We start from the raw sequence: 10,828 nt of genomic DNA on the forward strand, positions 1-10,828 counted from the left end.
ACACACCTCAGCTCTAAAGACAAACAGAAGCTCAAAAAAGAAGGGATGGAAGATGATACTAGAAGCAGATGGCAGCCAAAAGAAACCAGGTATAACCATTCTCATATCAGACAAATTAGACTTCAAGCCAAAAGAAGTAACAAGAGACAAAGATGGACACTTTATGATAAAGGGGATAATGCATCAAGAAAGTATAACAGTTATTAATATATATGCACCTAACATAGGAACATCAAAATATATAAAGCAATTATTGCCAGACCTAAAGGAAGAAATGGACACCACACAATAATACTGGGGGACTGTAACACCCTACTTATATCAATGGATAGATCATCTGCACAGAAAGTCAACAAGGAAACAGCAGCCTTAAATGAAAGATTAGAACAGATAGACTTAATAGATTTATATACAACACTCCATCCAAATGCAGCAGAATACACATTCTTCTCAAATGTGCATGGAACATTCTCAAGGATAGAACATATGTTGGACACAAAACAAGTCTCAGTAAATTTAAGAAGATTGAAAGCATATCCAACATCCTTTCTGTCTTCAGTGGTATAAAACTAGAAATCAACTGCAAGAAGAAAGCTGGGAAAATCACAAATATGTGGAGACTGAACAACATGCTACAGAAAAACTATTGGGTTAATGAGAAATGAAAAGAGAAGTAAAAAAATGACTAAAGAAAAATGAAAATGAAAATAAAATATATCAATATTCTATAGAATGCAGCAAAAGTGATACTGAGAGGGAATTTTATAGCAGTTCAGGCCTATGAAACTCAAACAATCTAACATTACACCTAAAGGAAGTAGGTAAAGAATTAAAAAACAGAGACCAAAGTCAGTATAAGGAAGGAATTAATAAAGATCAGAGCAGAAATAAATAAAATGGAGACCAAAAAAAAAAAAAACCACACATGAAAGATCAATGAAACTATGAGTTGGTTCTTTGGAAAGATAAACAAAATGGACAAACCTTTAGCTAAACTCACAAAGATAAAAAGAGAGAAAACTCAGATAAATAAAATCAGAAATGAAAGAGGAGAAATTACAACAGATACCACAGAAATACAAAGGATTATAAGAGAATATTATGACTAGCTATCCACCAACAAATTGGTCACCGTGGAAGAAATCAATAAATCCTTAGACTCATACAACCTTTCAAGACTGAATCATAAAGAAATAGAAAATCTAAGTAGAAACAATTACTAGTAAGGAGATTGAGATGGTAATTTAAAAAGCCTCTCAAAAAACAAATATCCAGGACTGGGTACCTTCCAGGTGAATTCTACCAAACATTCAAAGAAGATTTAATACCTATTCTTTTCAAATTCTTCCAAAAAAATTGAAGAGGAGGGAATGTTTCCTAACTCACTTTGCATGGTTAACAACACCCTGATATCAATACCAGACAAGGACACCACACACACAAAAAATTACAGGTCAATATCTCTGATGAGCATAGATGCAGATATCTCCACATATTAGCAAACCAAATACAATACATTATAGGATCATACACCATGATCAAGAGGGATTTATTCCAGGGATGTAGGATGGTTCAGATCTGCAAATTAATTAACATGACATGCCACATTAACAAAATGAAGTATAAAAATAAAATGATCATCTCAATAGATGCAGAAAAAGCATTTGATGAGATTCAATACCCATTTATGATAAAAACTCTCAACAAGGTGAGTATATAAGGAAAGTACCCCAACATAAAAAAGGCCATATACAAGAAATCCACATTTAACGTCATACTCAATGGTGAATAACTGAAAGGTATCTCTCTAAGATCTGGAACAAGACAAGGACGCTCACTCTTGCCACTCTTGTTCAACATAGTCTTAGCCACAGCAATTAGGCAAGGGAAAAGAAAGGCATCCAAACTGGGGAGGAAGAAAAAATGTCATCATTTGCAGATAACATGATTTTATATGTATAAAACCCTAAAGACGCCACCAAAAGAACCATTAGAAATGTTAAATGAATACTGTAAAGTTCCAGCGTAGAAAATCAATATGAAAATCTGTTGAATTTCTATGCACTAATAACAAACTAGCAGAATGAAAAATTAAGAAAAGAATCTCTATGTCTTCTTTGGAGAAATGTCTATTTTGGTCTTCTGCCCAGTTTTTGATTGAGTTGTTTGTTTTTTGATATTGAGCTGTATGAGCTGTTGTATATTTTGGAAATTATGCCCTTGTTGGTTGCAACATTTGCAAATATTTTCTCCCATTCTGTAGGTTGTCTTTTCATTTTCTTTATGGTGTCCTTTTCTGTGCAAAAGCTTGTAAGTTTGACCAGGTTCCACTTGTTTATTTTTGCTTTTATTTCCTTTGCCTCAGGAGACTGATCTAAGAAAGTATTGCTAGGATTTATGTCAGAGAATGTTTTGTCTATGTTATCTTTTAGGAGTTTTATGTGTCATGTTTATATTAACGTCTTGAAGCCATTTTGAGTTTATTTTTGTGTATGGTGTGAGGGTGTGTTCTGACTTCACTGATTTACATTCAGCTGTCCAGCTTTCCCAACACCTCTTGCTGAAGAGATTATCTTTTCCCCATTGTATATTCTTTTTTTTAAAAACTATTTTATATTGGAGTATAGCTGATTAACAATGTTGTGATAGTTTCAGGTGAACAGCAAGGTGACTCTGCCATACATATACATGTATCCATTCTCCACAAACTCCTCTCCTTTCTAGGCTGCCACATAGCATTGAGCAGAGTTCCCTCTGCTATGCAGTAGGTCCTTGTTGGTTGCCTCCTTTGTTGAAGATTAATTGACTGTAGGTGTGTGGGTTTACTTCTGGGCTCTTTATTCCATTCCATTGATCCATATGTCTGTTTTGTGTCAATACCATACTGTTTTGATTACTGTAACTTTGTAGTAGTGTCTAAAGTCTGGGAAGGTTGTGCCTTCAGCTTTGTTCTTTTTCCTCAGGATTTCTTTGGCATACAGATGGCCAACAGACAAATGAAAAGATGCTCGACATCATTAATTATTAAAGAAATGCAAATCAAAACTACAATGAGGTACCACCTCACACCAGTCAGAATGGCCATCATCAAGAAGTCTACAAATAATAAATGCTGGAGAGGGTGTGGAGAAAAGGAACCCTCCTACACTGTTGGGAATGTAAGTTGGTGCAGCCACTATGGAGAACAGTATGGAGGTTCCTTAAAGACTAAAAATAGAACTACAATATGATCCAGCAATCCCACTCCTGGGTATATACTCAGACGAAACTATAATTCTAAAAGATACATGCACCCCAATGTTCATTGCAGCACTATTTGCAATAGCCAAGACATGGAAACAACCTAAGTGTTCATCAACAGAGGAATGGTTAAAGAGATGCAGTCTATATATACAATAGAATATTACTCAGCCATAAAAAAAGAATGAAATAATGCTATTTGAAGCAACCTAGAGATAATGACACTACGTAAGTCAGACAGAGAAAGACAAATATCACATGATATCACTTATATGTGGAATCTAAAAAAAATGATACAAATGAACTTATTTACAAAACAGAAACAGATTCACAGACACAGAAACAAACACATGGTTACCAAAGAAGAAAGGGGTGGGGAGAATAAATTAGGAGTTTGGGATTAACAGATACACATTACTATATATAAAATAAATAAACAACAAGGACCTACTGTCTAGCACAGGGAACTATATTCAATATCTTGTAATAACCTATAGTGAAAAAGAATCTGAAGAAGAATATATATATTCTTTATACATATATATATAAATCTGAATACAGATAATATACAAACATGTATATATATGTATATCTAAATCACTGTGTCATACACCTGAAACTAGCACAACATTGTAAATCAACTATACTTCAATAAAAAAAAAATTCTCATTTACAAACTCAAAAAAATAATAAAATACCAGGAATAAATTTAAACACTGAAAATTGTACACTAAGAACGATAAGATATTGTTGAAAGAAATTGAAGAAGACAGAAAGAAATGGAAAAATATTCTGTGCTTATGGATTGGAAGGATTAAATTGTTAAAATGTCCACATTACTTACAGCAATCTACAGATCAATGCAATCCCTATTAAAATCCAAGTGATATTTTTCACAGAAATAGAACAGAAAACTTAAAATCTGTGTAGAATCACAAAAGACAGCAAATAGCCAAAGCAATCCTGAGGAAAAAGAACAAAGCTAGAGGTATCACACGCTCTGATTTTAAATTATACTGCAAAGCTGTATTAACCAAAACAGCATGATATTGGCAGAAAACAGACACACAGATCAATGGAACAGAATAGAGAGCTCAGAAATAAACCCATATAGATACCAACAACTAATTTACAACAAAGGAGCAAAGAATATACAATGGAGAAAGATAGTCTCTTCAGTAAACAATGTTGGGAAAACAGGACTGCCACACATCAAAAGAAAGAAACTAAATTACTACCTTACACCACACACAAAAATTAACACAGAATACATTAAAGACTTGAATGTAAGACCCGAAACCATAAAACTCTTAGAAGAAAACATAGGCAATACATTCTTTGTAATTTGTCTTAGCAGTATCTTTCTGGATTTGTCTTTTCAGGCAAGGGAAACAAACAAAAATAAATAAATGGGACTGCATAAAAAAAAAAAAAGCTTCTGCACAGAAAAAGACACCATCAACAAAATGAAAAGACAGCCTACCAAATGGGAGAAGATTATTTGCAAATCATATATTCAATGAGGGATTAATATCCAAAATATGCAAAGAACTTACACAACTCAAGAACAACAACAACAGAAAAACCCAAGCTGATTAAGAAATGGGCAGAGGATCTGAACTGGCATTTTTCCAAGAAGAAAAATGGCTCATAGGCACATGACAAGATGCTCAACATTATTAATTATTAGGGAAATGCAAGTCAAAACCACTATGAGATATCACCTCACATCCATCAGAATGGCTATTATCAAAAAGGTCAGAAATAACAAGTGCTGGAGAGAGTGTGGAGGAAAGAGAACCCTCATAAACTGTTGGTGGGAATGTAACTTGATACAGCCATTGTGGAGAACAGTATGGAGGTTCCTCAAAAAATTATGAGTAGAACTACCATATTATCCAGCTATTTCACTTCTGAGTATTTATTTGAAGGATATGAAAACGCTAATTAGAAAAAATATATGCACCCCTATGTTTATTGCAACATTGTTTACAGTAACTTAGATATGGAAAAACCTAAGCGCCCATCTATGGATGAAAGGATAAAGAAGATGTGGTATATATATATATATATATATATATATATATATATATATATATATATCACCTGAAATAATATTCAGCCATAAAAAAGATGAAATCTTGTCATTTATGACAACACAGATGGACCTTGTGGGCTTTATGTTAAGTGAAATAAGTCAGACAGGGAAAGACAAAGACCGTGTGATCTTACTCCTATATGGAATTAAAAAAATAAATAAAATGAACAAACCAAACAAAAACAAACACATAGACACACAGAGAGGAGAATAGTGGTTGCCGAAGAGGACAGGGGTGGGAAGAGGGTGTAACGGGTAAAGGGGGTTAACTGTATGGTAATGGTTGGAAACCAAACTTTAGGTGGTGAGCACCTTGTCATGTATATAGAAGCAGAAACGTAATGTTGTACATGTGAAACTTATACACTGTTATAAGCCAGTGTTACCTCAATTCCCCCCCCCCCAAAAGTTCACTTGAATAAGACTGACATATTTTGAAGTATGCTTCTTTAGTTACTTGCAAGATGAAATTTCTGCTTCCTTATGCTGTTATTTCAATGTGTATAGAATTTTGAAACGGAAGATGCTTCAAAAGGGATTCTTCATTTCCTTGAGCACATGCAATTCATTCTTAAAGCAAATCATTGGGTTGAAAGTCTGTATAACTCAGTTGTTTATCTAGTTCACAAAATATGCCTTGCTGATCAATTTGTCATTTTCCTGTGTCCTTTTTAATGCTCACCTCAAGATTCCAAGCCTCACTTTGTCAAATATGAAGCAAGTACTATCACTACACTGTGCTAAGTACTGTTCCAAGTACTTTCTGTTCATTGTCATTTAATCTTCACAAAAATTCTATAAAGTGAAGTATATTATTACCCTCAATTTGTAGATGAAGAAATGCCGGCACGGAGAGGGTGACTTTGCACAGATCATTCAGTCAGGGCAGCCAGGATTAGATCTACAGAGTCCCAGGTGAATCAGAAAATTGTATTTTTATGTAAAATCTCTAGATCTGTTAATGGTGGTAACTAACTCAATTAAATTTTAAATAGTGTGTGAGTCAACAAAACGCAGGCAAAAGACAAAATATCTGCACACTGAACACAGCAGTGCACATTCAGTTTTTGACTTCAGGCTTTTAGGATTCCTTGCTCATTGACATCTTCCAGGTACTCCTGGCTTTGCTCACCATGGCTGCCTCTTCTGGATCTTTCTATGGGCCATTTATCACACTGTGATTTCTACATTATTAAGTTGGGCTTGTTCACTCTCTTCTTCTCACTTTCTTGCAAGTGATTTAAGAGGACAAATAGGCACAATTGAAGGAGGGAGACTGTGGGCAATGGAAGGACATATATTTATTGAAAAAAAATCCACATATAAATACACCCATGCAGTTCAAACGAATGTTGTTCAGGAGTCACCTCTACACTGAAATAGGCTTTTGAAGATGACTTCAGGAAAATGAAAACGTTATATTCTGAGATGAGCAAGGCAATCTTATAAAGAAGCTGTTCCTTGCCTCTTACCCTTTTTAAGAGGTTCTTTGGGCTGAAATACTGCAGGGCTCTGTCTCGTTAGGGGAGTGCGTTAAGTCTATTGTATGACTATGTTATCTCTCATCTCCATTCTGTTGTCTATGACCTCCTTTTAGAGTTTGAAAACTCCTCATTTGAAGTTTCTCCCCCATGCTCTTTCTTGCGTTACATTGGTCACACTTATGCTCTTTTCTTCCTTTCTTTTGTTTGCATATATATTGCTAGGGGTACTAGTCTTCACATTTCAGCTGCACTTTAATTGGGATATTTCATTTGAATCCTTAAGCTTGTCAGTTTAACACTGTCTTGCTCACAACATCCAGCAGAGGAAATCAGTCCCATCAGTTTTCTCTTCTCTGGGTTGACATCGTTGAAGTGCTCTACAGGAAAAGGAGGCCTTTATTCCAGACATAGAGAGAAACTTCATGAACTGAAGGGCTGGTGTGTGACTTGCAAAACCAAAAACAGGATTGACTAAACTGGGACATCTCTGCCTCTTCCTGCTGCACTAAAATAGAATATATTTGGGTGACCCCATTTGTAGTCTGCTATTTGAGGGCTCTGTGATAAGGGCTAAATGATGACAGGGAATAAAATCTAAACGAATGCCAGGATTTAAAAAAATATATATATTTACAAATTCCTTTAAAGATGTAACTGATGCTGCATTATAATTTTCTAAAAGAGATCATGATTGACAATTTTTTATTTTGTAGTTGAAACATTTCCCCTCAGTTTTTGTGGAAGGTCCCTTTTGACTCATCCAATAATGCTAAGCAACCAGATATATAATACCAAATGATATTTTATGTGTATTTTCTCAACATTCTATGTACAATAGAAATTTGGATGTACTAGTCTTCCTTCCTTAGTGAAAACATGCAAACATCTCACAGAAAAGAAATGGGTGCAGTAATCTTTGACATGCCCTGTTTCAGAACAGTGGCCATATACTTATTAATATTATTTATTGTAATAAGAGGAAAATAATTATATAGCAGGGTGATAGGAGGTTTGGGATTTTCTTTAAAATATCCCATAGAAATCTGACAAGTTCTACTTATATTTTAAGTTCAGCGTTTATTATACCTCCTAACTCTGCCAGGCAGAATTGATTATTTATCTTTTCTGCTTCTTAGCATTTTGTTCAGTCATAGTACTTGGTGTGTTGTATTGTAATTTATATTTCTGTCTCCTTAGAAGGACTGTGAAGGACTATATTCTTCTGGAAGAATATATGGTATATATCTGCAAAGAAAAGGATATCACTCAAGTGTTAATAATTATTAGCTTTGGATAGAGAGATTATTTGTGATCTTTGCAAATAAATTATTTTTGTTTCTGTTTACTTAAATTTTCTATTTTTTCTAGTATGTTGTCATTTTTTCCCAGCAAGTACATACTGGCTTTTTGTCAGGTATTGTTCTAGGAATTAGGTAGTATGTTGAGAACAAAACAGAGCAAAACCCTGTCCTCATGGAGCTTATATTCTCATGGGAGGAATCAGACAAAAAATGTAAAGAAGGAAAAAAGGGAAGAAGAGGAAAAAAGAATGAGAAGAGGAGGAAGAGAGAAGATGGAGAAGAAAGAAAAATAACACTAGTAGTAGAGATCAATGATGGCTGGAGATCATTTGGAGGTGAAAGCAAGTGAAAGGGTGGTTTCTAAGCCCGTGCACCACAGCTACTGAGCCTGCGCTCTAGAGCCCATGAGCCACAACTACTGAGCCCACATGCCATAACAACTGAAGCCCGTGTGCCTAGAGCCCGTGCTCCGCAGCAAGAGAAGCCACCGCAATGAGAAGCCCACGCACCACAATGAAGAGAAGCCCCCGCTCGCTGCAACTAGAGAAAGCCTGCATGCAGCAACGAAGACCCAACACAGCCAAAAAAAAAAAAAAAAAAAAAAATTGAAGACATTTTTCAGAAAGTAGGAACAGAGGATAAGTAGGAACACAAGTGATGGAAAATAGGAGAATATATATTTAAAAAGCAGAGAATCCATTCAGGAGGTCTAATATTTGACAGGTAAGGGCTCTAGTCAGGGAAACCAAAGTAATGGGACAGAAGAGATCATCGATGGACCTGCTATACAGCTTTCCAAGTGAAGGGTCCGCCTAATTCACACTCAAACCCACCAGTCAAATATGAGGGCAGAACAAAGGCTCTTTATACATGTGGGGTCTCACAAAGTTATCTTCTGTATATTTTCTGGAAGTTGGCAGAGGAAGCGCTCCACCAAAACCAGAGGGTAAACAATATGGGAGAGACGTGGGGTCGAAGGACAGAGGGTTCTAACAAAGGGAGTGGGCGAAGGGAATTCCAAGCATGCGGGTGGAGGGAAGTGCCAGGGCTTCAGCTGGACAAGCATGGGCTAGAGTAGGAGGACAAGGGGCCACTACACGGAAGTCCCCTCCAGAGACCACCATGAACTGGTGACATACCTGATGGGTTTGTACTGAGATGAATCTGAGAGTTTGTTAGGAGATTTTTAAAATATATAAATTTGTGATGAATGCACAGAAGACTAAGCAAGCAAACAAGACCTAGCAAATGAATAAGCAACAGTAACAAACAAACAAAAACACCCCAGTCAAATAGAAACACTAGAAAAAAGTAAATGAAGAGCAAATGTTAGAAAGAAAGAAAATATAATCATATATGTACTATGTGAATGAGCTGTAACAATGAATACGTAATCACAATTTTGTTAAAAATGAATATTGACTTAATAAAAATTATGATATAACCACATTGTGAGAATGGGGTAAGATGTATATGTATTTGGTCATATAAGAGATTTAAAAAATGTACTTCTGTGTAGGGTGCCAATTGACAATATCTAAAAAATAATGATATACTATTTATAAGCCTGCTGTTTAGAAATGGGAAATAAAACAATAGAATAAAAAGATAATATAGTTTAAAATGATTATCTTTTGGTGGTGGAAGTAAATTGTGAGGAAGGATAGGGCAGGACACTGGTGTTTTTTGCTGTAAGCCTTACAATAATAGTATTTGACTTCTAAAATATATACGCACGTTATTTTGAGGAAGGAAGGGAAAAAGGGAACAAAGCAAGAAAGGAAGGAGGGATGGAGGAAAAGAGGGAGGGATGAAAGGGTGAGGGCAGGAGGGAGAAAAGGAGAGAGAGTAAGAAAGGAAGAAAGAAGAGTTAAGAGGAGGCAGAGAGACTACAGGCAAATAATAGAATAATAAGTACTTTAGCCCTGCACAATACATCAGCTATTTTTGTGTGTTATGAGGGTATTGGGAGTGGAGAGGAAGGGATGATCTATCCTTTACCTTTTTCCTCTTTGGAGCTAAAATCCCCAAATTCTTGTCATTATAGTGAGAATTCAACACCCAGCCTCACTTTCATTGACATGGAAGCATACAACCCCAGGCTGATCAGTGTTCCCTCATAATTCTGGACAAAGTGATTGGCTCAAGGATGGACACATCATTGATACAGATTGACAGAGATACTGGGGGATAGAGTGTGTCTTTCTTTTTCCTGGATTTCTTAGCTCTAACCCTGGAGCTGCTGGGGATCATCTTTGCTACCACGTGATTGAATCTTTCTGGAATAAAGCAAACACAGAGGAAATCAGAGGGTAAAAAGACACAGCCTCATGTATGGGATGATATCATGCTTGAAATAGGTCAAGGATTTCTTAGTTATCCATGCCAATATATCTCTCATGCTTTGGCTAGTTTGATCTGGCTTCTGCCATCTGCCACCAAGAGTCTGAGTCACTGAGCCTTATCTCCATTCTCCATCCACTTTCTTCTTTGTCCCTGACTTGTTTATACCACCAACTTCAGGAATCCATAGCTCTCCTTTACAAAAATTCACATTCAAAAAACCTGTATAAACAGTTTTGGAAACAAACTAATATGTTATCTTATTTGGGAGTATTTGAGTGTTGATATGGCATGAAATAGAGGTGAATATTAGGATGTTCTTTTGAATTTTGTTTTTTTAGGATATTTACTTAATTTATTAT

This window comes from Balaenoptera physalus (assembly GCF_965194825.1).
Source record: "Balaenoptera physalus genome assembly, chromosome: 9".
In the NCBI taxonomy this organism is placed as follows: domain Eukaryota; kingdom Metazoa; phylum Chordata; class Mammalia; order Artiodactyla; family Balaenopteridae; genus Balaenoptera; species Balaenoptera physalus.